General features: G+C 40.9%; 1 long non-coding RNA gene across 1 annotated transcript in view; it reads right to left on the bottom strand.

Annotated features, from left to right (window-relative positions):
* Window positions 1-21094, bottom strand: part of LOC148115311 (uncharacterized) — a 31017-nt gene extending 9923 nt beyond the window's left edge. The window contains exon 1 of the long non-coding RNA XR_015732378.1: window positions 17198-21094. This is a non-coding gene — a long non-coding RNA (uncharacterized LOC148115311). The remainder of the gene's footprint in view (window positions 1-17197) is intronic.
* Between the last annotated feature and the right edge of the window lie 6110 nt (window positions 21095-27204).

The following is a 27204-nucleotide window of genomic DNA, read 5'->3' as shown; positions in this document are numbered from 1 at the left end:
ACGACCATGATTGGGACCAGAATTTTATGTTGCTAGGGCAGTTGTTAAGTGAGTCACACCCAATTTTACAACCTTTTCTGCTGCAGTTGTTAAGCAAATCACTAAAAGCCGTTAAGCAAATCCGACTTTCCCCATTTACTTTTACTTGGCAGAAACTGGCTGGGAAGATCACAGATGGTGATCAAATGACCCCAGAATGCTGCATGTGTCATAAATACATGCCAAATGCCCAAATTTTGTTCATATGATCTTGGTATGCTGCAAGAGTTGTGAGGGGAACTAATTGTCTTTTTTATCAGGGCCATTATAACTTTGAATGGTCATTAAACAAATAGTTGTAAATTGAGGACTACCTGTACAAATGTAGGCCATCATTGGAAAATGCTGATGTCAAAAACCTTTGGACGTCATTTTTAAAAGGAGCAAATTTCTCTATGATTTAGTTTAGATATTTTATTAGAAAGGGACACTTGCTTTTGTTTTTAAAGGCTATCACAATAGCTTTGCACTCTTGCAGCAATTTTAAATGATAGATGTTTCTGGATGTTACATTTTGGCAGGCGTGCGCTTTGCTATTATCTATGGAATAACAGTAACATGCGCATCCCCAGTTGTGAGAGCAACAGGAGCCTGGATAGCTCAACAGACTAAAAGCATTGTGATTAACACCAGCTGTCTGCAATTACTGTAAGTTCGAATCTCCCCAGGCTCAAGGTTGACTCAGCCTTCCATCCTTTCTAAGGTAGGTAAATTGAGGACCCAGTTTGTGGGGGCAATAAGCTGACTTTGTATAAAATATACAAAAGTATGAAGGCTATTGCTTAACGCATTGTAAGCTGCCCTGAGTCTACGGAGAAGGGCGGCATATAAATCTAATTTTAAAAAAAACAAAAAACAGGTGAGTGCACAAATGGAGCTCTGCATGCTTGCCCACCATGTGTGCAGAACCATTCCCTCTCTCCCCTATAGGGTGTTCCCTCCCAGGTTGCAGCAAAGTGATGTCGTCAGCTGCCAAGAGGTAAGGAAGTTTTGCTGTCTCCTGTTCTCCCTGCGGAAAATACACCAATTGTTTATGGTACAAAGTTGGAACTACAACCAACACAGAGGAAACTCCTCTTTTTCTTCCCATATTTCTTGCTTGACATTGGTTTTAGGTAGAGGAGTAAACCCTTGTCTGGGGGAAGTCCATTGTTTCTGATTTTATCCTACATCAGGAATGTATACAATGGTTTGCTGCAACTGAGGGAATAAGATCAGCACCCAGGCAGTGGTGGGATTCAGCCAGTTCGGGCCAGTTCAGGCAAACCAGTTGTTAAATTGCTGGCTGGCCACGCCCTGCCCCTTCCAGAAGCTCCCATGCGCCCCATTTTGGCTTCCAGTTAAGTGCAGGGAGGCCTACTAGGCCCAAAACAGGGCGTGGGGTGTGTGGTGCGCCCCCCCCCCACAGCCCGTTTTTGCTCCCAGGGGGATGCAGGAGGCAGAGTGCTGCCTGTCACACACACTAGCCACGCCCACCATAGCCACGCCCACCCAGCCAGTCATTAGGGTAGAAAACCAGTTAAATTATTTGAATCTCACCACTGCACCCAGGTCACTCTTGATGATCACAGGAGTGTCTGTAGCTGGTTCCTTGGCCTGCAATTATCCCATTTTAAATAAAACATTGCTGCTTAACTGAAGCAGGAACATGGGCCACAAAAACAAATTAAATGTGAGAATTCGAACATGTGAAATCTTTACCTTCTGCCAGAAGAGAAAACCTATTCTTAACCAATTTGTATAGCTCCAGAAAAACACTAGAGTTCTCAATGTTTTGTGCTTATTCCATTTCCCCCACCCTAAAAGTGTGGCAGGAAGGGAGTGCTCAAGGATGATGGCAGATACAAGATTTCTGATCTAAGAAATCATCGCCTAAAAATACACTCTCCTTCTGCCCTCACCCCCTCTGACAGTGTCTGTTCTTCAGTGTTCTTGGTTTTCCCTAAAACCTTTGGGCCTTTGACACCCATCTTTATTGCTTGTTGGCCAAGCCAACTGATATTCTGGGAAGCCACCAGATTGCCCTTCATTTCCAAGGTGATTCTAGGCCTACCACTAATCAAGAGAATGGTGAGTAGACTTATAGAGATATAACTCTACGTCTAAGCTAGCTTCAATTAGGGAGCGGAGTAACGTCGGTGGGGTGGAGGCAATACTCAAGAAGGAAAGGTGGTTCTTCCTGAATGCTGTGCTCCCAATGTTTATAATTTCAAAATTCTTGAGTATGTTGCCTGTCAGGTCTCAGGTCAGATGTAACCTGACAGATTTCTACACTCTTCTCTCATAGGTCTGTGATGTAAATTTCCACTAGACCAGATATGAGTAATCTGAGATCCCAACCTTTATATAGCTCCTGAATATTGTTGTATGGGCCCTAGACCTCTTTCTAATCCTTCTGGCTTTTGGAGGCAAGATTTACATTTTTGAAGGAAAAAAAAGTTACTAAAACTGGTTTAAAAAAATGTAGAAAGTCCATTCCTGCCTATACATACATACACAGCCCACTCACTGTGGTCAACTTCAGAAATGTTGTTTAGCCTTATGTTTTTAGTCTCATTGTTTGGATGGGGGTTGGGAAGGCTGAAATCTGGGGCTTTATTAAACGGGAATGATTAGATAATATCCTGGTTTTCAATATAACACAGGGGTCAACAGGTTCAGGAATAACCTCCAGATCCTGGTGAACTTCAGTGCCTAGTTTGTTATAAGATGCTGTGTCTCTTACTATGCATTGTTTTGCCATGTTCAGCTACCCAGAATTGTTAGATGGGCTGGTATATGAATCAAATACATACATATATATCGGTCAGTGGTGGGTTGCTACCGGTTTGCACCAGTTTGGCAAACCGGTAGCAGCAGCGGCAGGAGGCTCCGCCCACCCACCCGGACGTCGTCAAATATGCTCTGCGCATGCACAGAAGTGACACGCGTGTGAGCAAAGGTAGCAAAGGTAAGTGAAACCCACCCCTGATATCAATAGTGGGTTTCAAATCCCGTCGCTACTGGTTCACTCGTGGGTGCGTGCGCATGACGCTTCTGTGCATACGCAGAGACATCCGGGCAGGTGGGCGGAGCCTTCTGCCACCGCCGCTACCAGTTTGCCCGATCCGGGGCGAACCGGTAGCAACCCACCACTGATATATATATCCTTTTCCAGCATCAAAAGCCACATTACATCAGGAAAGGAATAGGGGGGATGGTTTTTCAGCAGTTTCTTTCTCTTAAACCAGTCGGCAATGATCTGTGCCATGTTTCTTGTTTCTCTCAGGCCTCTTCCCCACTTTTAAAAATTACAGAAGACCCCAAAACAGCTTTTGTTTGTATGTGTTATATTTCTCAATATTTATCATAATAGAAAATTAAAATTAACCCATTCACTGCCACTACCGCATCTCACAATTATTGGATGGGTTCTTAAGATTGTATTATTTTTCAACATAGACTGTCAATTTTTGATTTTGTGGATGTCTGAGTGGATCTTGAGGGATTCCCAGTGATCCTAGGACTACAATTTAAGAAAAATTGATCTGTGGAATAATGACCCACTACCTTTCTTGTGTTTCTAGTTTGAAGAGCTATTTCCTTCTTGCTTGTGCTACAAAAATAACAGTGCAGGAGTCATCAGGGTTAAGAAATTTCAAGTTAACTGAGGGATATCAAAATGAGACTTGAGTAATTGTTTCTTGGCCATCCATTTCCATACTATTCTTTCTAGATCAGTATTTAAGAGTAATGGATTTTCATTCCCCCCCCCCCCCCAATTCTTAAAAAATTTTGGTACAATAGTGCAGATAGTCAAATGGAAGAAGTTCTCGATGCTTGGAAAGAAATGTAATGAAGATGAATGTAAATATTCTGGATTTCCAGAGGCGGGAAACAAATTATACAAAAGTGTGAGAGAGAACGGTGAGTGTTTCATAGCCAAAGTCCCAATCTATTGTTTAAGTTGTTCCTTGAAATGCAAATGATCTATTAAGTACCATGATTCAAATGATTTTATAGCCACAGATTAAATCAATTGTAGCCCATGAAATCATGCCTTGATTGATGTAAGAGTAACGAAGGACACATTTACTAGTTTAGAAAGGCATTCCTATGTACATGGAATAGTTCTCATGTTTCTGACCAATTGGAGGTTTAGGTCTAATTCAGCCACACCTCAAGCAAGAAAAGGTTTGTGGTGACACCAGCACAAAACTGGAGCCATTCTCTGAAATTTTGGAATTCATGAAGGACAAGTCTGGAGCCAGAAAATTTAGAATGCACAGGCATAAAATGCCTGAAATAGTGCAGGAAGCAAGGCAGATCAATCAAACTGATGGAAGATCAAGGTCTTTAAACGCATTTCAGTTCCATCCTATGGTCACCAATGGTCCAGGTGACAGGATCTTCCCATGCAGCTCTCCATTCAGCAGTGTTCTCCAGCTGATGCTTCTCAAAAATTTGAAATAGATTTCAAAAAAGGAGCTTATTCCAAAAGTGTGTTGAGTGGGCCTGCAGATCTGCAAACCCTGTCCTTGAAACAAAGAAGAAAACCAGGGCAGCTTCTGAACTGGTGTAGATGGTACCCTTCCATTCGGACAATAAAACAACCAAACTCTGGTGGGGCAGCCTTTCTTGTCACATTCTGCCCTATCAATGCAAGTGTTATTTTACCTCACTTCCTCTGTCTCCGTTTCCATAATGGAATGCATGCCATCCACTGCTTCACCAAGAAAAAGGGGGGATGGAACCAAGGACTCTAGATATTCCAGGCATCACACTGAAACAGGAAAAAATATGCTGGTTCTTGGGTGGCTTATTTTTACCACCCTTTATAGCCCCTGGAAGATTTTAAAAAGCTTCCCAAAAAAGACAAAGGCAGAAGGGAGTGCTAAAAAATAGGATGTTTCAGCAGCCAGAAAAGACATATTTTCCTTGGATCCTTTCGCCCAAAGAGATGCTACATGGATTTTTAGGATGCTATGCCCCTTTCGCCTGTCCTTTTGAATGGATCTGGTTTTGACAAGAAGGAAATATCGATGGGAACCATGGGAGGGTTCTACATGAATGCCCAAATCATCTAATTAAGTGACTTTTGCCCCATTTTATGACTTTTCGTCACTGCAGTTGTTAAATTAGTAACACGGTTGTTATAAGTGAATCTGGTTTCCCCATTGACTTTGCTTGTCGGAATGTCGCAAAAGGGGATCACATGACCCCGGGACACTGCAACCGTCATAAATATGAGTCAGTTGCCAAGAAGCCGAATTTTGATCACATGACGGTGAGGATGCTGCAACAGTTATAAGTGTGAAAAATGGTCATAACATAAGTCACTTTTTTCAGTGTCATCGTAAGCCTTGGAAGCTATATTAGGCCGGAAGCTTCAATGCTGCCAGTAAGTTCAAGCGGTCAGTAAACAAAACTGTTGTAAGTCGAGGACTATCTGCTTTGTGCAATGTAAGCTTCCATATATATACACACGGACATATATTGAAAACTCACAAGAGGCCTGTAATATAAATTGATTTAATAAAGAAATGGATAAATAAATACTAGGGTGGAGGTCTTCCCATTTTCCCACAGAAAGGAAGAAAAGAGAGAGACATTTTGGCTAACTGTCCTGTTACCCACCCACCCCCCACCCCCCAAATTCTTCCCCACACATCCTGGCCTGGGAACTTTTGCATTCTTTTCCATCAAACCTGTGATGGAAATCGGGGGCCGCTGTTGGGGGAGGAGCATATGCTGCCAGGGCCAAAGGCCTCTTCCCAGACAGGCTTGCAGGGCCTCAGCCTCTGTGTTGGCATGATGACAGGGAAAGGCGTGGCTGTTTGTTTCTCCTCATCTGCGGATTTTTGTCCTGGAGCCAAGAAGCCAAAAGATGCTGGTGGGAGGCCTTGATAATTGGAACATTTGGAATGAATTTGGATCCAAAGGGCCAGGACGGTCTCTCGGCTTTGATGGAGTTCCTGGAGCAGGACACATGCCAAGGCTCTGTAGCCTTGCGGTTAAACACCCCAGCCGTGCAATGCTGCAACAGCCAGCTGGGATCTGGAACCAATTACAACCAGAGTTTGAAACAGCTCACTAGAACATTTCTCCCCCCTCCTCCTCATGAACACCTGGGTCTTTCAGGAAAGGGGGGGGGAACATTGAGCGATCAGTCTGGCTGCCCATCATCTCCAAAGAAGCCCCAGTATTTATAGAACAGGAATTGATGGGCTGAGCGTTGACATTGATGATGGGGGTGTGCAGTTCTCTAACCTGGTGCCTTCCAGATGGGCCGGACTTCTACTCCCATAATTCTCCTCTTTCTGCATAATCATTAGCCTACTGCCTGGGTTTTGGAAAGCTTGAAGCTATCTGGAGAACACCCAGTTGGGAATAAACCAACATTCTCCCTTTAAATTAGGAAGCAAGCCAATCAGCGTGACATTGTGACCGAGGCAAAGGACTCAGCTCCATTAGGTAGGCAGGACCATGAAATCAGCTCCACAGGAAGGCTAAAACTACTTTTGTTGAGATTGGCTACAATAAAAGAATTCTGCAGGCCTGATTGAGTTGTGCTTCCTCCTCTTTCTGTGAATTAAGAAGCAATCTTCCTGGACTGCTTCTGAATGTTAATCAATATAATTTTCAGCGGCTTGTGCTTAGGTAACAATTCCTGCATATCTCCATTAAGATCATCAGTCTTACTCTCTACATCAGGGGTGTCAAACTCAAGGCTTGGCAGCCAGATCTGGCCAGTGGGGTGCTTAGATCTGGTCCATGGGACTGCCCTGGAAACAGCGAAGGGCTGGCCCACAGTGCCTCTGCCAGTGAAAACGGAACTCGGGAGGGCTCTGTTTTGCTGGCAGAGGGTTGCAGGAGGCCATCGCAGCTGGAAATGGAGCTTGGGAGCCCATTTTCGCTGGTAGAGCACTCGGGCCACCACAAGCACCCAGACACGAGTGATGTCGAGTTGGCCACGCCCACCCTGGCCATGCCCACTCCGCTGCCCCCCCCCCCACGAGGTCAAACACAACCCTAGTGCAGGTTTGACACCCCTGCTCTACATGGAGCAATCTGGATTCAAATCTGCACTTGACCACAGAAATGAATGGAATTACTTGGCCATTTTTTTTTCAGTTCAGACCAACCTACAAGACAGTTGGGGTAGAGCATAATGGAAGAAAATAAAGTATGTATATCATCTTGAGATTGTAGAGGAAAGTTGGGATATCAATGTAATAAATAAATAAGAGAAAGAAATATATATATACCCTTCCCTTTCTCTGTTTCCAGAAATTCTTCCAGAAATCCAGTTTTTAAAAGGAAGCATCCATCCTTCCGCTTGCCTCAGAACCATATCTCCTCCATTCTTCTCACAAAGGCCACAACGTTTTGTCATGAGAAATAAAGTATGGCACATAATCAATTTTGTTTAAAAAAGTATAAGGGTCAAGTACAGGTCTTGCATCCAGCAGATTAAGCTCAATTCTTGACACTGCCTGGGAAGTATATAAAAGGTAAATAATCAAAATAGCTTTAAAATCTATCCTTTGAATGACAGATCACCAAAGACTGTTTTTTTTTTTTTTAAGCAGATGGTAAGAGTAGAAATCTTGTGAACTGTTCCGTCTTGTAATTTGAGTGGTTAATTGAATTATTGATACTAAACTCTGGCATTAAACTGGCTTTTGCATCATGTGCTATATTATGTTGTTATTATGAACACTATATGCTTAGTTGCAAAAAAGAGGTATGAAAGATGTGCATTGTTAGAATTCTATAGAAGTAGTATATAAGTCTGAAAATAAAATATCACAACACAATATTTTCATTCTTTCTTCTTTTCTATATTAGTAAAAAGTAGATTTACCCTAATTTTCACTTGGTTTTTTTTTTCTATCCATGCTCCATTAATTACTCCTCTCAGAATCATTTTTACCATATGAATCTTTTAATCTCAGTTAAATTGTATTCTTAATTGTAACCTAATATATTACTTAATTGTAATTTAATAGCTGCAGTGAGAGATAGGCAACTCTGTCAATTTTTATTTCCGAATTTTTCATTTAACCAACCTTAAGGGTATTTCTTCCCAGGCCTGTGCAGCAGCCTGTTATTTCACCAAAAGGCTATTTGAAATCTCAGTGATAATATTAAGTACATTTTGTTGAGTTATTATTTTTTAAATTCTGCACTCATTTTGCAAATGTATGTCTTTTAAATGTGTTGTTTTAATCTACGTACATATCATTTTATTACATTTTCTTTAAATAGCTGCGTTTTTGCATTCGTACTTGGCTTGAAAAATATTGCAAACACGGTTTATGGCAGCATCAACCATACTGTGTTTGCAATACTGCAGTATTCAAGACATTTGTGAATAGGAATTGCAAGGGTATATAGGACTTACACTCAAGTCCATATGCAAAGCACTGCAGCCTGAATTATCTATAAAGTCAATTGGTCAGCCCTGACAAATTCATCATGACGCTTGTAGATTTATTACACAATCTTTATGGGGAAAAAGGGAGAGCCACTTTGGTGTAGTAATTAAGGCATCAGGCTAGAAATAAAGCCAACTGCATGATCTTGAGCCAGTTGCTTTCTCTCGGTCTTAGGAAGCAGGCAAGGGTAAATCAGTTCCAAAAAAACCTTGGCAAAATATTGCAGGGAGTAGTGCAGGCAGTTGCCAGAATCAGCACTGAACAAAACAAAAACAAAGGAAAAAAAAAAAAGGAAAGGAAAAAGATTACACTTACTCTTTTTTTTTTTTTTATTTGATTTATATGCCGCCCTTCTCCGGAGACTCAGGGCATCTTACAATGCGCTAAGCAATAGCCTTCATCCTTTTGTATATTTATACAAAGTCAGCTTATTGCCCCCACAACTGGGTCCTCAATTTACCTACCTTAGAAAGGATGGAAGGTTGAGTCAACCATGAGCCTGGCGAGATTCGAACCTGCAGTAATTGCAGGCAGCTGGTCTTAATAACAGGGTGCTTTAGACCACTGTACTCCCAAGACTCTTGAGTTCACAGAGTGACCAAAAAGAACACTAGCTGCTAAGTGACCGACTTTGAAGTGAAGCATCGATGTGAAATTATGCATCACCAATCTGATTCAACTCATGTACAGTATAAATCTATTTCCAATGTAATGCAATGAAACAATGATATGAACAAGGGTTTAAATTAAATTCATTCTCAGTTATAAAGAAAAGCAACTAGTTATTAAATGGAGGTGAAGTTGCTCTTCCAAAGTGAGCCTACAAAGTGTACGGAGACTTGGTAGAGTTAGCCTCAGCAGTGATCATAAATCATGATATAATTCCTCACTCCAATGATTCTGAAGCAGCTGCACTGACAAGAAATGGTACGTGTCTATGGAGATTCTCAGTCATCCAGGTCATGGTTGCCTCCAAAATGTGTTTTCAAAAGACAACTGGACTTCGTTTTTTCCTTGAGGAAGACGTTTCACTTCTTATCCAAGAAGCTTCTTCTGCTCTGAATGGATTGGGAGAGGGGGCATGGATTATGTTCTCCAGATGACTGCAAAAGAATATAATCCTTCTGTTCCTCCCCACCATCCAGTCAGGCCTGAAGAAGCTTCTTGGATGAGAAGCAAAGCGTGTTCCTCAAGGGAAAAAAAATAGTCTAATCGCCCTTTGAAAAAGCCCCTTGGAGACAAGAAATGGTACAGTAACCCTTTGCACATTTGCAGGAGAATACATTGGCCAGTAGAGGTCAGTCGTTACAACAGTATGCAATTCTTGTGCGTCAATGTTCAAATGAGCATGGAAAGAAACACAGGATTTCTTGGGCCCTCCGAAAGGCTGCTACAAATCCACCTTATTTGGCAAGTATACTATTATTCCTTCCTACCAAGGCTTACCTCATAACTGCTTTGTAAGGTATTAAAGGATCTCTCTCTGTCCATATATCCCTGAACTCAGGCTTATAAAGTGATGGATGCTCCTACATCAGAGGCTTTTAATCAAAAGTTGAATGGCTAGCATTGATAGTCCTTAAGAGAATCAAGTTGTGGCAATGCAGATTAGACAATATTAAAGCTGTTGGGCTTAGATTCCTACTCAATTAAAGATCATACAAGATTCTTTTTTAAAGAACATATTAACTTGTGTCTAATAACACCACTACGAATATAAATATAGCATTGAGGGAATATACCCATTCATTTCTGCCAACATATATTTATTTTAACAGATGATAAATGTCAGGCAGTAATTAAGAGTGGAGAAGAAGACAAAAGAGCTGCACAAAGAAGCATCAACATTCTACCACTCAATCCCATCATCTCCTTCTACACAGTACCATAGAATAACTATTAATCTTGGTCTATCGTTCATTTCTTTCTACCTTTCTAGATGCTTTTTCAGTCATCCAATATAAGGACGTTCTTGCACTTCTTGTCTTCATTGTATTGGGAACTTTCGTCCTTCATTGTTTTCCTAGAAAGTTGTCCCTGGAGAAGTCTTTCTACAGTTTTCCAGAATCAGCGGAAAGCATATGACTCTATCAAAGAAGATAATTCACCTTCCACCCAATCTTACAACCCCAATATTGTACAGTAGGCGCTTTGTTTCAGTGCTTCATCATCTCCCACCCCCTATTTCCAAGATTCTTCATCATGACGCTCCCTTTCCACATTCATTCTTCTTTTCATCCACAAAGTCACTCTCGGCCTTTTTGATCAGGCACAAGGTTGGAGTTTTCCTTTTTGTCTTTTTGCCTTTCAGTTAAGCCCATTAGCAAAACCCGATGCTTCTTCAATTCCACCAGGAGTAGATCTTTGAGCATCATGCCAGCTGCATTCCCAAAATAGGTGGAACCAAGCTCAAAACCTGCACTTGTTTCAGTTTAAATGTGATTAAAATTAAATTGATCAAATACACTCACTATGATCACTCCTTCTGCATTTAATTATTTCCTCCTTCTGTCACATTTAAAATTACAATCTGAAACCAACTGTTGGGGTTGGGACTTAGCTCCAAGATTTTAGGAGTTCACAGAGGGGAACAGGGATAGGATGTGCACCCAGTTTATAGCATTATAAATATATTCTTCCTTTTCCTTTCAATGAAATTCTTCATACCCGATACTTATTTTTTTCTTTCTTCTTTTCCTTTTTTCTCTTTTCTTTCTTTTCTTTCTGTGTTTCACCTTCATTGTCTCGCTCACTTCCATCCAGTTGGTGCTGCTGAATGATCCAGCTTTTGTCCTCACATGACTGTTCTCCTGAAATGCCCATTTTAGCTGCTTGTCTGCTTTGGATTTCTTACAAGCTTTATCTCCTTCCCTTCCAACTCCGCATGACCTCATCCATTTTAAACTCTTCATTTTTAAAAACAACCAACTTTTCTTCCTGTTGATTTCAATTCCTGGAGATTACATGGACACAATTGTGTTTCCCCTGTCTTCTTCTAGTGTGTGGGTGTAAGTGTAGGTATATGTACACATCTTTCTTCCTTTCTCAACTACCCTCTAGCCCTGGAATTTCCTTGGGTTTTCCATTCAGTTACTAATCAGGACAAACTGTAGTGAACCTTTAAGATTAGCCAATGCTTTAAGTCTTTTCTTATATTCAAACTTCTCTTCTTGCCACCTGTATGTAGCTTTAAAAAGACCTGCTTTTTGAAATCTCTCCATTTTCCGTTGGCTCCTTAAACATCATTATGCAATTAACTGCATTACTTCCTTTAAATCCTTCCTTAAAATTTTTGTTTCTCAAGAAATCTTTGGACTATCCCTGCAGATCTTGCATCTTATAGTACAGAACGTACGTTAGTATCTTAAACCACAAGAAATATAATCTACTTTCCACCTGTGTATTCAATATCTTTATTTTCCTACTTCACCTATCACTTCCTGTATCTATTTGGATTGTAAACCCCTTAAAGTAAGGTTTTCTACATCAATCATTCTAAATAAATAAGGAAATTATATGATAGCCTCAGAAAAGGAATTCATCTCTTTCTTTCTCTCTTCTATATTTCATCCCCCTGGCCAAAAAACCCTGAAATCAATATGTAATAAAGGCATTCTCACCTGCAATATATAATTCTTTCCACTGTTAGTTCTTGGTCAAAAATTTTGCAAAATTACCAAATCTATTGATTAATAAGACCACCAAAGAAATATGTTACTAATAAACATTGATTCAATTTTATTTCTTCTGGCCAAAAAAAATGTTCTTCAAAAAAGAAGAAGAAGAAGAAATTGCAGACCTAGTCAAGAGAGATTTAAAGAGAGTAACTGCCTCTGTATTTCCAAATTTACAGATTTTGCAGGGGGGGGGGAAACATACTCATACAATTTTAGCCTTAGATTTCACTGCCGTTGTATCTTTATCTTTATTTGATTTATATACCGCCCTACTCCCGAAGGACTCAGGGCGGTGAACAGCCAAACGATAAAATACATAAATACAAAATTTAAAAACAGAATAAAACCGAATTAAACAATTTGGCCCAGAAAAATTTAAAACACCCCAATCATTTAAAAACAGATTAAAATTTTCATATTAAAAAGAAAAAGGGAAAAGATTAGGCCAGGCCCGCCTGGTGGAATAAAAAGGTCTTGAGAGCGCGGCAGAAGGTGCACAGATCCGGGATCCTCCGTATCTCCGGGGGGAGCTCATTCCAGATAGTAGGTGACCCCACAGAGAAGGTTCTCCCCCTAGAGAATAGAATCACTCTCTTTCAATCACTCTCACCCAAAGAGAAATTCCCTATCTTATGATGCTTATAATTTTTTCATTATCATATTTTATGCAATATAACTGAACACCAATTGGAACAATGATATATTTTATAGTAAATTCATTTTCAGGTACAAATCCCAGAAGAATCCCTTGCAGTTGATACCTTTACATGAATGTTCAAGTTTAAGGTGTTTTCCACAAATACTTTGCTTGAGAATTAAATCATTTACGGACATAATCCTAAAGAGCTATGCATCACCTTTGCTCTCTTACCTCATGATTGAATTAAAAGCGAGTGTTTGGGAACAATATATTGGATTGTTTCTTCTATGCTGAGAAGGCACCTTCCCCTAATTATATCGTGTGATTGACACACAACTCTCAACATATAGATGAGAAGGGATTACATGGATGTTTTTAGGTGCATAAAATAAAGGTAAGCATGATGGTGTTTCCAGTGCAAAACTCTTCCCCGCTGAGATCAGGAAGTGTTTTAAAGAGTGTACTTTTCAAAGACTTCGCTTGCGGATGGGATGATCTAGCCCCAAATTTGGCTGGTGGTCGAAATCCACCCACCAGCCAAATTTGGCCCAAGGGTTCAACTGTTAATTCTATATTCCATCAACTGATTGCATTTTTCTCATAGGACCCTCACCCTCAGCTCAACCTTAGGCTGCCCTGCAATGCATTTGTGTGCAAGGCGGAAAATATTCTGTTCAAAAGGAAAACTGCAAAATCTGTCATATCAAAGGCAATCTGCTTGAGGATGTTTAATTTTTCTGACAGCGATATTTCAAATGTGGCACATGTGCAAATAACCATTTGACAAAACAGAAAATCTGTAACTGGAAATGGCGAACATCTTTAATTCACAATATGAAAGAAAGGGAAAGTTATAATGGGATGGATTCAGTTTTGGCTAATTTTAGATCAGAACTCTTTGAAGTCGATTAAGATTAAATTATTAAATTATTAAGACCTATATTCAATAGGTCTATGTTGAGGCTAAGGTGAACTCTGAACCTACCACTTATTTTATGATTCAATACAAGTCATTGTAATGTTAGAACTATAACTATAACCAGAATCATCTATGCCACAGAAAAAAAAAAACATTTTGGATTTTTTTTTCTATCTCATTCAATGTGAAGATTTATTTTCAATAATATGTCAAGCAACCTGAGAATAAAAGTGAACAACAGTGAATTCTTTTGCAGGGACAAAAACTATGGAGAAATTGGAAAACAAATTTCAGCACAGAATTAACTTAAACCTCTACAAAACTATGAACTCACAGGTAAACTTTAGGAAGTAGTACAGAACAAATTCACACATTCCAAGAAGGCAGCACTCAAAATTGCACTACTGAAATTCATCACAAAACTGTCAATTTTCTGGGGACCAATTCGGGCTTGATTTGGGAATTTGGAGCAAGATACATGTTTTCCTCTATGAGATACAATATTCCTTTTCTCATCTTTAATCTCCTCCTCTTCCCATATCCAAATCAAACTAAAATTGGGTTCAATTAACAGTTTGGGAGGCTAAATTTTAATCCCTAACTCAGAAGAATTTGCCTCTCACATAACGTATGTATATTGATGGTTTTTAAATAAGCATAATGTACTTCTGGCTTTACACATCATGCTAAAATCTTTGACAAGCACAACTTTTTGGTAGCCAGTGGACTTCATGAATTTTATAAGTTATAAAAAGTTATAAAAAGCAGGCAAGACTGTGTCATTTAGACAAGATTATGATTTTTAGTGTTTCTTCTTAAAAGTGTGGAGGGAAGGCTCTGGGTTATTGCTCTAAATCAGGGCTCTCCAAACTCTTCAGCTCATCGATCCCGTCATGAAGTTTCAGATCATTTACTGTTCACCCTCAAACATGTAATATATGAATTTAATAAACCCTACTTTAAATAATACATTATTAGTTAAATAATTGATAGCCTGTTGATAATCAATTCCCCATTTTAGGAAACAATGCTCTAAATACCGGCACTCTAAAGTCTACTTTATAGGGTGGGTTTCGTGCATTAAAAAGTGGAGTCCGTGCCACTGATTATGAGCAATGGTGATCTGTGGGAGATCAGCGGATTTAGGCATCCTTCATGGGTCCATGGCTTCATATTACCAACTCTTATTATAAAAGGTTCAACAAACTACACAATCTGGATTTATTATTTGTTTGTTTCTTTGTTTATTACCACACCTTTATTATGTTTTTATAAATACCTCAAGGTCCTTCTCCTATCCCTGTGAGGTGGCTTGGGCCGAGAGAGAGTTACGGGTTCAAAGCTGATTTTCACGCCTAAGGCAGGACTAGAACTCACGATTTCCTGGTTTTTAACCTGATGCCATAACTTCTAGATCAAATTGGTTCTCACACATGCCGTATCTCTAAAATGGACAAATCATTTTACAGCTTAGCCTTCTTATCTAGATCTAAGCATTTTTACAGCCCCCAATTATTGTGCTTGGGTATACAGGTTGAACAAAGTCACAATTGTATTTATTAAACTTCATTACATAAACTATAATTGCCAACATTCATAAAACACACCATGCCTCATAAACTATCATGCCTAAAAATATGTCAAGCCAAAACCAAACAAGCTCATTTTACCTTACCTTATTGTACAGACTAGACCTAAAAAAAGGATATCAACTGCCCTAGGAGTCATGGTTGACTCTTGATGGCTTCAGGAACATGTCCATGTAACAAACACAACAAATATACACTGGGCAACGGTATACAAGTAATTTACCACTGGCTACTTCTGAGATTTCTTTGTATTTTGTAAGACTGCTGTAGGCATCCTTATGGAAAGGGCTCCAAATATATACGCTGGGTTATAATTCTAGGTTTTTAGTCCCACCGTAAACCAGAGAAGCTGCTAGAGAAATATCAACACAGCAGGACATAACAAGTAAATCCAAATCCAAATCCAAATCTTGGAAATAAATTCTATGGATTTTAATGGATCCAGAGGGTGCCAGAACTATAACACCAGTATAGAAAACTGAGGTAAAAGCTTTCTTCCAATCCCCAACCCAGCTTGCTGTTCATTCTGTTTTAAGTACTGGCCATCATAATTTTCCTCCAAGTCTGGGAAAGAAAACTTTCTTTTTTTCCTCTACCAAAAGTAGGAGAGGTGCCTGGGATTGAAGGAGCCTTACGGAGTAGATTCGGGATGTCTACAAAAGGGAGGAAAATAAACTGCAATATGAGTGACCGTGTGGAATTCAAGCAGCACTCTTTGCTTACGCCCAAACATTTGATTTAAAATACAAGCCACTAAACTCTTCAATTATACTTATTGTCTTTTCTAATAAGCAACTTGGTAGCTCAAGAAAAGTAGTTTTATTTATTACGGGATGATTGATTCCATGGAGATGTCGGTGTGATTTATAAGCCCAGTTGAATGAAAGTGAAAAGAATCTCTCATGGGTTTTCAAGGAAATTAAAATCTTTGGCTAATGAGTCCGTGCTACTGTATACAACTTAAGAATGCAATGTATTTGGTGCCTCATTATCTTTCCTTATTGTGTGGTAAGATAACAGATATCATGGGAGAAACATTCTAAATGACTCTTTTAACATGACACTAAACCGATCAGTTGTAGATTAAAGTGTGTTGGTTACTTACAGAGTAAATGTATAAAGGAATAAAAGTAAACCACATCAAAGTATATGTAAAAATGATGGCTCTATCATTCATTCTGATAACTTTTTTGAGGGGAATGGTTCATTCTAAAGCGGAAAAGATTGTCACAATGAAGAGAAAAGCTTAAAGCTGCAATTTTTTTACCCTTCTGAATGACTTGAGTTTGTATGTATCTCAATAGGAGGAGGCCTTACTTATAGGAACACATGATAGAATGGACTAAATCTGTTTTCTAATTATGAATATGAAGATTATGTTATGATTTTGCTGTCTTAAGATCTGGGCTCTTTCTACAGGCAAAGAATTCCCAGCAGTGTCAATTAGACAAAGACAAATACAGACTGAGCACTTTCATTCATCATATCCAATATAAGCATCCAAAAGTGTCTATTCTTCTGTAGCCAAAGAAATGCATAAGAGGACCAATGCTAGCAGGTTTTCAAAAATATAGCTGGGGGAGGGGGGAGAAAGCGGGGAGGATAGAGGGCTCTGGAGAACAACCTGATACTTGGGGAAAAAATGAAGATGATAGAATAGAAAATGTCTGGCAGATAGAAAATGTCTGGCAGAAAAACAAAACAGCTACAGCTATCAGCTTACAAGAATTCAGAGTCGCAGTTTCTAATCCACAATCCTAGTGAATTGTTGTCCATTTGGTCACAGATTTGGAGCCCTCTCCCCACCCCAGGAAACCTAATATAGACAGTCGGAGGAGCATGGGATGCTCTTGGATGGGAGGGGGAAGAAAGAGGAGTGAAGGGAGAATAGGACAGCCCAGAAGAGGGCATACCTGCACAAAAACCAAGAGCTGTACAGACGTTGTATATCGGAGAGTGCATTCAGAGGATCGCAGACTTAATGATCCCTGCATCCCATGTCATGGCCCGCAGGCCACCAGCTCAGGCTGCCATAAACTTTTTGGGCCTTTAAGAAGCCAAATCCTTGCGTCCTTCAAGTTACCCATTGCTCCTGATCCATACTGAACGTGCAGTCCTCTTCTTTATATCGACTTTCCAGGGGGGAAAAAAAAACAAAAACCACGGAATCTAAAACTGCTCAACAGGTCGCTTTTAAGAATAGTGGTCCAGAACAATCCCTCCAAAAAAGCGTAGGATAAGCCAAAGACTCTCATTGACCTCCTTACTGGACAATCCTCTAAATTGAAAAACCACCTCCCGTTTTAAAGATGAATTATTTGGGAAAAGGCACCACAACCGGCTCTTAAATAGCCTCGCCGGAAAACGACTACAAATGAGGTGGCCGTCCGTGCTGGTGCGCGGCCGCTGAGCCCTTTTCGTCGTATCCTGAGTCGTTGCACCTCTCTCTCTCTCCCGCGCAGGCCTGGGGATCCCGATGGGGATCCTCCGGGAGATTGCGCCGTCGGGAGGCGGGGAGGTTAGGCCGGCCCGAGAGCAGCAGGCAGCGCAATGTGGAAGACGTTAATAGAGAAGGAGACGCTGCCTTTGATGTCTCTCTTTGATCTCCCCGCTCTCGCCCGCCATAAATGGAACCGCATTTTCTCCGTCAGACAAAAGGGAATCGCCCCCCTGCAGCCTCGGGGCCCGAGGCTCCTGCTGCTGCTCTTCGCCTCCCCCATCCCCCCTCATGCCTCCCGCGGGCAGCCCGCCACATGGCAGCAGCAGGGCCACAACCGGGTGGAGGGCGCAGGAGCGGCTTCCCGGATCGGGGCGTGGGGGGATTGTGGGGGACGATCGGCTATAGGAAGGACCGTTTCCAGCGATACCGATAGCTGATGCGTCCTTGCGCGGTGCCCAAAAACGAAACTACTTGGGGAGAAAATAGCGCGCATTGTCACGTTTGGCCGAGCCGGGCAATGGCTGGCCTATGAACACGATCCAGCAGGGAGGAGCATTTTTCCCGCTACCAGTGTGGGGGAAAAAGGGGGACTCTGCCACGTCCCAACAAGGAATCCGCTTATAAAAGCCAAGTTAAGAATAATAGCGGTTTTTATTGGGATGATGATGAGAGCAATGGCACTTAGACGTCTATACCGCTTCATAGTGCTTTACAGCCCTTTCTAAACGGTTTACAGAGTCAGCCTATTGTCCCCAACAATCCGGGTCCTCATTTTACCGACCTCGGAAGGATGGGAGGCTGAGTCAACCTTGACATGATGATGATGATGTTTTTTTCTTTTCTCCCTTATCACTAGTTTTGCAAGTTCTCTCTTCTCCTGGGTAGGCCACCGCCTTGGAGCAACATCGCTGCATCCCTCTAGCTTGCCTCTGAACCCAGTTTTTTCACTCCAGACCAGTGGAAAAAGCAAAAAAGGGGAATCGCTATTTATTTAGACTTCTATCGTTATTTATAACCTGCAAGTTCCCAGGATATCAGCCTGCAGTGGTTCATGAGCTGAATAAAATAAAACGTCGTGGATAAACTCACACAGTACTTGAAGGCCAAGGCACAATATGAAATTGAAAATGACCCTCAAATACAGGAAGGTTTGAGTGTAAAAATAAATATCCTCTTTTTAAAATGCAGTTCAGAAAACCAGGAGGGGATGAGGGTTAATCTGAAATTTCCCAGTGGTTTGCATACAATTGGTGCTACTGACCAGAAAGCTGTTGTCCTCCTCAGTTATTATTGGTTGCCTCCTGGATTGGCACTCATAATAAATCCACGAAAGGCAACTCTATCGTAGGAATGTAGCCACTTATGCTCCTCAGTGTTCAGGCAGCTTTGGAGTCTGCATAAAATCTCAGGATCAGCCCAAGCCACTATACTCAGATGTTGATCTTGGTTGGTTAGGTTTCATATGGCTATTGCTGCTTAACTGAGGCTACATGTCTGGTTAAGTGACAGCAACTAGGAGTTCTTGATAATCTCAGAAAGTTAAGCAGAGGTAGACCAGGTTAGTATTTCCTTAGGAGAACATTAAGAAATATCTGGTAGTCTAACCTAAGACTTTAAAAAAAAAAATCCAGGAAAAAAGCAATGCAATTTCTGAATAATTACTAATAAAACTAGTATATGTACATAAATATGGCTGTGAGTCATCAAGAGCTGAGGCTGACTCAAAGGAGGCTTTATTATAATTGTCATGCAACCAGCTTTATTTCACTGGCTATATTGTGACATCACACTTAGCTGTAGTTGGATTTGTGAAACAACACATTAGCAGCCAGGTATTCATATAATGCTAAACCATGAATTTATAAACAATAACCAGTTTCAATGATCAAAGTTAACCCCAAACAGACAAGCCTCATTTTGGCTAAATAGTTATATGATGCCCAGGTGGAGAGATTTGAATTTTAGACTCTGCAGTGTATTAAATTGTAATTCTAAGTCACATGCCACAGTAACTTGTAAATCATGGTTTATGGAATAAGGATATTATATGAACCCCTCCATTATCTCGGTATGTATATCATACCAAACAAATGTGGTTTGAAAGCTAAACCACATTTAGATGTTTCAGATTGGTGGACAAGTCACAATTCAGTGCAATTTATTTTTTGTTTTTCAGATGCTATAAGCCATAAACCTCTGGCTCTTTACCTCGGCCTTTGTTGACAGAAAGGGAGACACCTTGCTTCATCACACCTGCCATTTGTCTTTAAATTTTATTGAGTATACTACAATTTCTTTTATTGATGTGAGTTTCCCAGAATCACTGAGAATTGGGCAGCATATAGTTTAATAGATTATTATTAGCATTATGTCCAACAGCAAGTCTTTCTAGTACTATTCTGCCTCCTGAGACAGATTTATAATTTTAGCCACCACATTTCTTTAAATTCTTCTATTTTACCATGCCACCATTAACTTCCTGGGATTGGAGAAAGAGGGTGTAAATTCATCTTCAATTACAGTTAATAAAAGGCCCCAATTTGCAAAGTGATTCAAATGATGCTTTCAGATTCTGCTTCATTGCATATCTTTCTTTGCCAAATCACACAATCTTAACTTGATCTAGTATAGCAATTGTATTGCCCTTGGTATGAAATAAAATGCTGAAATTTGTGACTTGATGTTTGCTCTTTAAAAACGGTTACAAATGCAGCATGACAAACCAGTCTATTTCTGACCCATCTTTGTTTTACTTGTATCCAGCCGTTCAATCAGTGAAAAAGTATGTCCTGACTCATTTCCACATCAGTCTGAAATTAAAATATGATGGGGGAAAATCACATTTGTTTGCAAATGCCGTTTTTCTTTACATCTTTACTTCAGTGCATAATGTTTGATACCGTTCACATTTTGAACAATTTTTGAGCTGGAGGCTAATATTGAGGGGAAAAATACAATCTGAAAATGTGCTCTGAATCGATTTTTAGTCTAAGAATATTGTGAATTAGAGTTTTTTGCTTACAAATGAAGACCAAAAAATTGTAGCCATCTTTAATTGGCTATTATTATAATATTAATAGTTATTATTTAAGCTACATACTGATGTTCTCAGTCGATTCATTTCTGAGATATGTGAAATTCTCTTGTTTCTAGGAGATGTTTCTTATCAACATCCCCTAATGGCATTTGGAATTTATAAATTTCAAACATAATGGGATTGGTATAGAATCTAGCAGAGAAGCCAGGTTTTGTAGTTCAGACTTTCAGCCCAGCAAATAGGTCAACAATTATTCCTTGCAATGAGAAAAACGTAAATATGTTACCTAGTTGTTGGCTTCTTCTAGCTTTGTCAAATTATCCTTAACTGTAAAACAACGGGTCAATAAAATGTCCAATGCTTGGTCTCTTTGGCCTTTTTTATTTGTTCTTTAAATATATTTTAAACCCAGGACTACACTACTGGGATTTTGTACACGGTTTGAACAGTCTCACATTAAAGGGTTTTTTTGATAGAATGCACAAAGTGGGTTTTGTTTTGTTTTCAGTGTACAAGTGTGCATACATCTGGGTTACAGAGCTATTCCTTGTATGGATTTAAGCTGAAAAGCTGGTAAAAATTCCATTTTTCCCCCTTCCATTCAGTTATGTCTAAGTCTCAGGAGATTGCCTGGCAAATCACTACAATTTTCTTAGTGAGAGATTTCTCAGAAATGTTTGCCATGATCCCTTTCCTAGATCTGAGAGAAAGGATTGGCCCAAGGTTACCCAGCGGGTTTTGTGCCCAGGGCAGGGGTAAAATGCTTCCGGTTCGGACCGGATTGCCTGATCCGGTAGCAATGGAGGCCGGTGGTTCCAAGAACCGGTAGCAAAAATCCCTGCCCTCCCCCCATGCCCAGCTGAGCCACACAATCATCAGAGGCTTTTTTTTAATTTTTAAAAGCATTTTTTCTATAACCTGTTCGGCCGAAAAAAATGCTTTTAAAAGTAAAAAAAAAGCCTCTGATGATCCCAGCTGAGTTGGCTGATCGACAGAGGCTTTTTTTCTTTTAAATGCCTCTGATGATCCAAGCTGAGTTGCCTGATCGGCAGAGGCTTTTAAAAGAAAAAAAGCCTCTGCCGATCAGCCAACTCAGCTGGGATCGTCAGAGCCTTTTGAAAGCCTTTTTTTACAACCTCTTCACCGAAGAGGTTGTAGAAAAAATAGTTTTAAAAGTAAAAAAAAAAATTAGTCACACCCACCCAGTCACATTACCCCCCACCAAGCCACGCCTACAGAACCGTAGTAACAAATTTTAGATTTCACCACTGGCCCAGGGTAAGACTAGAACTCAACTCACAGTCTCCAGGTTTCTGGCCTGGTATCTTAATCACTACACTAAACTGGCTCCCACAAATTCCTTAGAGCAGGGGTGTCAAACTCAATTTCATTGAGGTCCGCATCAGGGTTGTTTGTGATCTCGGGGGTGAGGGGTGGGGCAAGGGGGATAATGGCCAGGGGGCGTGGCCAGCTTAATGTCATTTGTGTTGGTGCCTGTGGTGGCCCGAGTGCTTTGCCAGCGAAAACAGGCTCACGAGCTCTGTTTTTGGCTGCAATGGCCTCTTGCAACCCTCTGCCAATGAAAACGGAGCTCGGGTGGGCCATTGCAGGAGGCTTTCAAAGCCGAAAACAGAGCTTGGGAGCCTGTTTTCTCTGGCAGAGGCACTGTGGGCCAGTCCTTCACTGTTTCCAGGGCAGGCCTGTGGGCCAGATTTAAGCACCCCACGGGCCCGATACAGCCTGTGGACCTTGAGTTTGACACCCATGCCTTAGAGGAATGGAAGAATAAGAGGGAAGGGCCCTAGCCAGAGTAATTGCTTTACCTCAGAAGATAATCGACTTAACCCAGCTCATCTATCCATCTGTCTTAAGTGTGGTTGGGAAAAGTTGAGAGACCAAGTTGAGGAGATCAGGGGTGGCCTATTTTTCTTAGGCAAGGACTACATGTGGCTTTTAAATAGCGTTCCAGATGCTACTCCCCCCCACCCCCCAAAATAGCGAGTTGAGCCAGGAAAATAAAAAGCATTTACATTGGAATTTAATCGAAATTAAATATGTTTTAGATAGATACTCTTCAATCATATCTTCTACAATTTCCTCTTCCTGGTCCATTAAAAATTATATGTCTGCACTGTGCGTAGTTAGAGGCCCATGATAAATTGGTTGCTACTTCTTCAACTGAATTTTGGAAATTCATCTTTTGATTAGCCATGTGGGAGCCTCTGCTGAAGGAGGAGGGTTGACTTTAAAAATAAAAATAAATAAATCTTTCCCTGTGGATACCCCTGCATCTGTGACACTGAAACTGCTGGTCCCATATTTCTGGTATAGACAAAGCTGAAATAAGTTGGATCAGGAGGAAAAAGCAGTTTCCTTTTAGGTTATCTTTTCCGATTGGATGAACATTCAGATGCCTTGGGACGTTTGAGCAGCTTAGATTGGTTTTTGAAACAACCCAATCATAGAAAATTAACATGTCACATAAAAGGCACGGTGGGACACTTTAGTAATACCAAATGAGCCTTCCTGCTTCTTTCTCCGCCCCCCCTCCCCCCGTTTCCAAAATTCTGAAGTGATAGATGAGCTTGCATGCTTCGAGAAACTAAAGAATTTCGCAAATCTCGGAAGCAAACAGACTGAGGCTTTTTGCCCAAATATATAGATCAGCTAAGAGAATCTTTCCTAGGTGCTGCTGAACAAAACCTCTTAGACTAGAGTGACTTTCAGACTCAGAAAATCCCTCCCAAACTTTCTATTTGGTCTTCTCTCCTCCCGCTTCCCTGCAATCATGCACACACATTTCTATTTTCCCCATTCCAATTTTCAGACATCTTTATCCGCTCCAAAGCAGAGAAAGGGGGTTAAAGGGAGCCCAATGCTTCAGAGGTGTCCCATTGCGGTTTGGCTTGGCTTGCTCTGAACATGCCCCTTGTCCCCTATTCAGCTGCACAAACAGAACAGCTGTTGGTTTTACCATGGGCCACTGCTAGTCCGGCAGTGGCTAGTGACCCACAGTAGCTCACCACATCTCTTATTGGGGAGGTAAAAGGGAAGAGGCCAGATTCATTGGTCTCCTGTGTTTGCCCTAGATAGCATGCTTTCACCATCTACCCTTCCAGAATCCCTGCTAATATCCTGCTAATATTTCTGCTCTTCCCAGACAAAAAGGAAGATGATTAAGACAACCATGCAACCTACAAAACCTTTGCCAGGGTGCTAAAATAATTATTGAAATAATAGATTGTAAATGGCTTCCCTGAAGCATGGGAACAGGAAAGGATAGGATGGCTTTCGCTGGACTGCTGGAACAATGGTGAAATAGCAGTATGAGATGGAAGTGGGCCACGGAAATTCTGACCAGGGGAACTGGCCTTAAGATAAAGGACAGCACAATAAGAATGTTGTGGCCCAAGACCAGGTCCTACAGTCCAGAAATCCCTAACCTCTGTTCTGTTCTGCAATCCAGGGACTATTTTTGCCAGATATGCAAAAGCTAAAATAATAATTAATCTGTAGGTAGCTGCTGCCATTTTATCTCCTCTTTCCAGTTGAAGTGAAATTTAGAATTTACAGTGTTCTCTGTTCACAGGTGACTAGAAATGAGGTATCAAAGCCTGGGTCTATAATAGTACTAGACAGGATATTGTGGCAAGTTTTATATCGAAATATATTTTATTCCACACTCCCTTAAACATTAACAGAATCCACAATGGACTAAGAATCAGCTCTCTGCTAGATAATTGACAGTCAAGCTGAAACTAAGCTAATCAAGTAAAAACAGCACAAGGGGGAAACTCTTTTACTCAAGCTTTCTTAAAATTTATTTTATTTATATTCCCCAAATAAATTACTCGGACCTAATTCACATATCAAAGGAGAAGTAAACACAATTAGAGTTAATTAAACTGGTCTACCAGTGGGACTGCATCATACATTCACATCCCTCACGTGTCAGTCTAGAATCAACATGCATATGCTTCCATACCCAGAACAAGCTCCCATATAAAACAATGTTCCCTGTACCCCATTTCTCTGCAGATGGGACAAATATTTTCGCTGCCCCCAAAGGGGGATAAATATTTCTCCTTTCCTGACAGCTGCCTAGATTTCATTTTTATTTATTTTTGCACAACCCCAGCTCAAGACAGAACTCCGAATTATTCTTCTGACAGCATCAAGGATAATCGGAACCACTGCTTCCCCCGGAGAAGTCTCAAAACTCTAAGGTCACCCATTCTTTAGAATGTACTGGGTCTTTGCAGCTGAACTTACCCAAGTCCACGTTTTGTAGGACTTTGTAAATGAGATGTGATCTGTCTCGTAGGTCTAAGAGCATAGACCTGTCTCCCCAAAATCTTTGGCTGTGTTTCAAGATGAGGGAGTCTTGCAAGGAAACAAGTAGAAGGAGAGCGATGTGGTGAAACAACAAGGGGAGGCACCCCTCTATAATTGACCGATGGGAGTGCATTAAACCATGTTAAGGTGCTTTAGTCCAGGAAGTGTGATTTAAGTAACTAGTGGGTCAGTAGAGGGTGTGAGGACTACTTAAAATACATCCTTAGGGAAGGTCTTCAAGTCTGTTTAAATGTTGATGTACTTGAGACAATTTGGTTGCATCTCCCATGTGCGCTTGGGTTTTTTTAAAAAAAAAGCTCCAAAGTTCCAGTTTCTTATATATCACTGTGGCTCAGGAAAAAATGAATTTGTCAGAGAGAACATTGCCAAAGTTGAATATTGCCAATTTTGGGGGAAAGAGCACCTTACTCCAGCCCCTGGACTGCAACATCACTAACCACGACTACCACTTTAATTGTACAGTTTACCCGTCCCCTTACATCAGACAAACTGTAACGTATTGTAATATACAGGCCTATCTACTGTAATAGCAATAGCACTTAAGACTTATATACGGCTTCACAGTGCTTTATAGCCCTCGCTAAGCGGTTTACAGAGTTAGCATATTGCTCCCAACAATCTGGGTCCTCATTTTACACACCTCAAAAGGATGGAAGGCTGAGTCAATCTTGAGCCTGGTGAGATTCAAACTGCCAAATTGCAGGCAGCCGGCAGTCAGCAGAAGTAGCCTGCAGTACTGCACTGTAACCCCTGCGCCACCTCGGCTCTTAAACTCTTTCTCCTACAATGTTTTACAGAGTCTCCAGTTACAGGGTGTCACATGTAGGCGACTTGCTGGAAAAGCATTACCTGTGGTACTTGTTTCACCCTTAGGCCAACCCATTCACGATAGAGAACAGGGGCAAGAACTAATACTTTAAAAAAATCCTATCATTGAATTGTTCTTGCAAGCCTTTGATAACTTCTCCAAGGTGAATTTGTTGACTTGACTGTTCGTATAATGGATTTCTTCTTAGCAGCTATACAGGTAGCCCTTGACTTATAACTACAATTGGGACCGGACCTTCCATCGCTATGCAATTGAGTTGTGCCCAATTTTATGATCTTTTGTTTGTTGTGGTTGTTAAGCAAATCCAGGTTCTCCCATTGACTTAGCTTATTGAAAATCTCCTGGGCAGGACGCAAATGGCAATCATGGGACTCCAGGATTCTGCAACCGTCATACATACATGCAAGTTGCCAAGTGCCCACATTTTGATCACATGGCCAAGGGGTGGGATGGGAGGCTGCGACAGTCGTAAGTGCAAGGATCACTCGTAAATCACTTTTTTCACTGCAACTATAACTTTGGTCATTAAACCCATGGTCATAAGTTGAAGACTATTTGTAAAGCTATCAGATCAGGGCTAAACAAATCCAGAAAACAGTAACAGTAAGTTACCTTGGAGCAGTGGTGAAATCCAATTCTTTTTACTACTGGCTTGGTGAGCATGGTGTGGCTTGGTAGGCGTGGCAGGGGAAGGAAACTGCAAAATCCCCATTCTGACCCCACTCCAGGGGAAGGATACTGCAAAATCCCCATTCCCACCACACTCTGGGGCCAGCCAGAGGTGTCATTTGCTTGTTCTCCAAACTACTCAAAATTTCCGCTACCGGTTCTCCAGAATTTGTCAGAACCTTCTGGATTTCACCCCTGCCTTGGAGGTCATCTAGTCTAACCCCCTGCTCATGCAGGAGACCTATACTAGGGATTCGAACTGCCAAACTGACAACCTTTCTGATCAACAAGCTCAGCGTCTTAGCCACTGAGCCACCTAGCCAGGCTAGAACAATAGCATGAGAGGTACAGAAGACTTCACAGTCATTTCTGTAGCCAAGATTAGCTGAACTAACTATGATTATGTGAATGCAGCTCTTGTGATTTGTAATCCAGATTTATAGGTTCACTCTGTGCCGGTGCATATATTATGAAATTAATCGACAACCCATGATTAAAGTAAATGTACCTTAAAATGAGGCATGAAGTCAATCAGTGTGTAATGGGGTCCTAAGCTTAGAGAAACTTACAAATGCACTCTTCTTACTCC

Source organism: Pantherophis guttatus, chromosome 2 (assembly GCF_059756535.1).
Source record: "Pantherophis guttatus breed Tessera chromosome 2, ASM5975653v1, whole genome shotgun sequence".
NCBI lineage: Eukaryota > Metazoa > Chordata > Lepidosauria > Squamata > Colubridae > Pantherophis > Pantherophis guttatus.
Note: the sequence above shows the minus strand (reverse complement) of the source record. Positions and strands in the feature narration are given on the sequence as shown.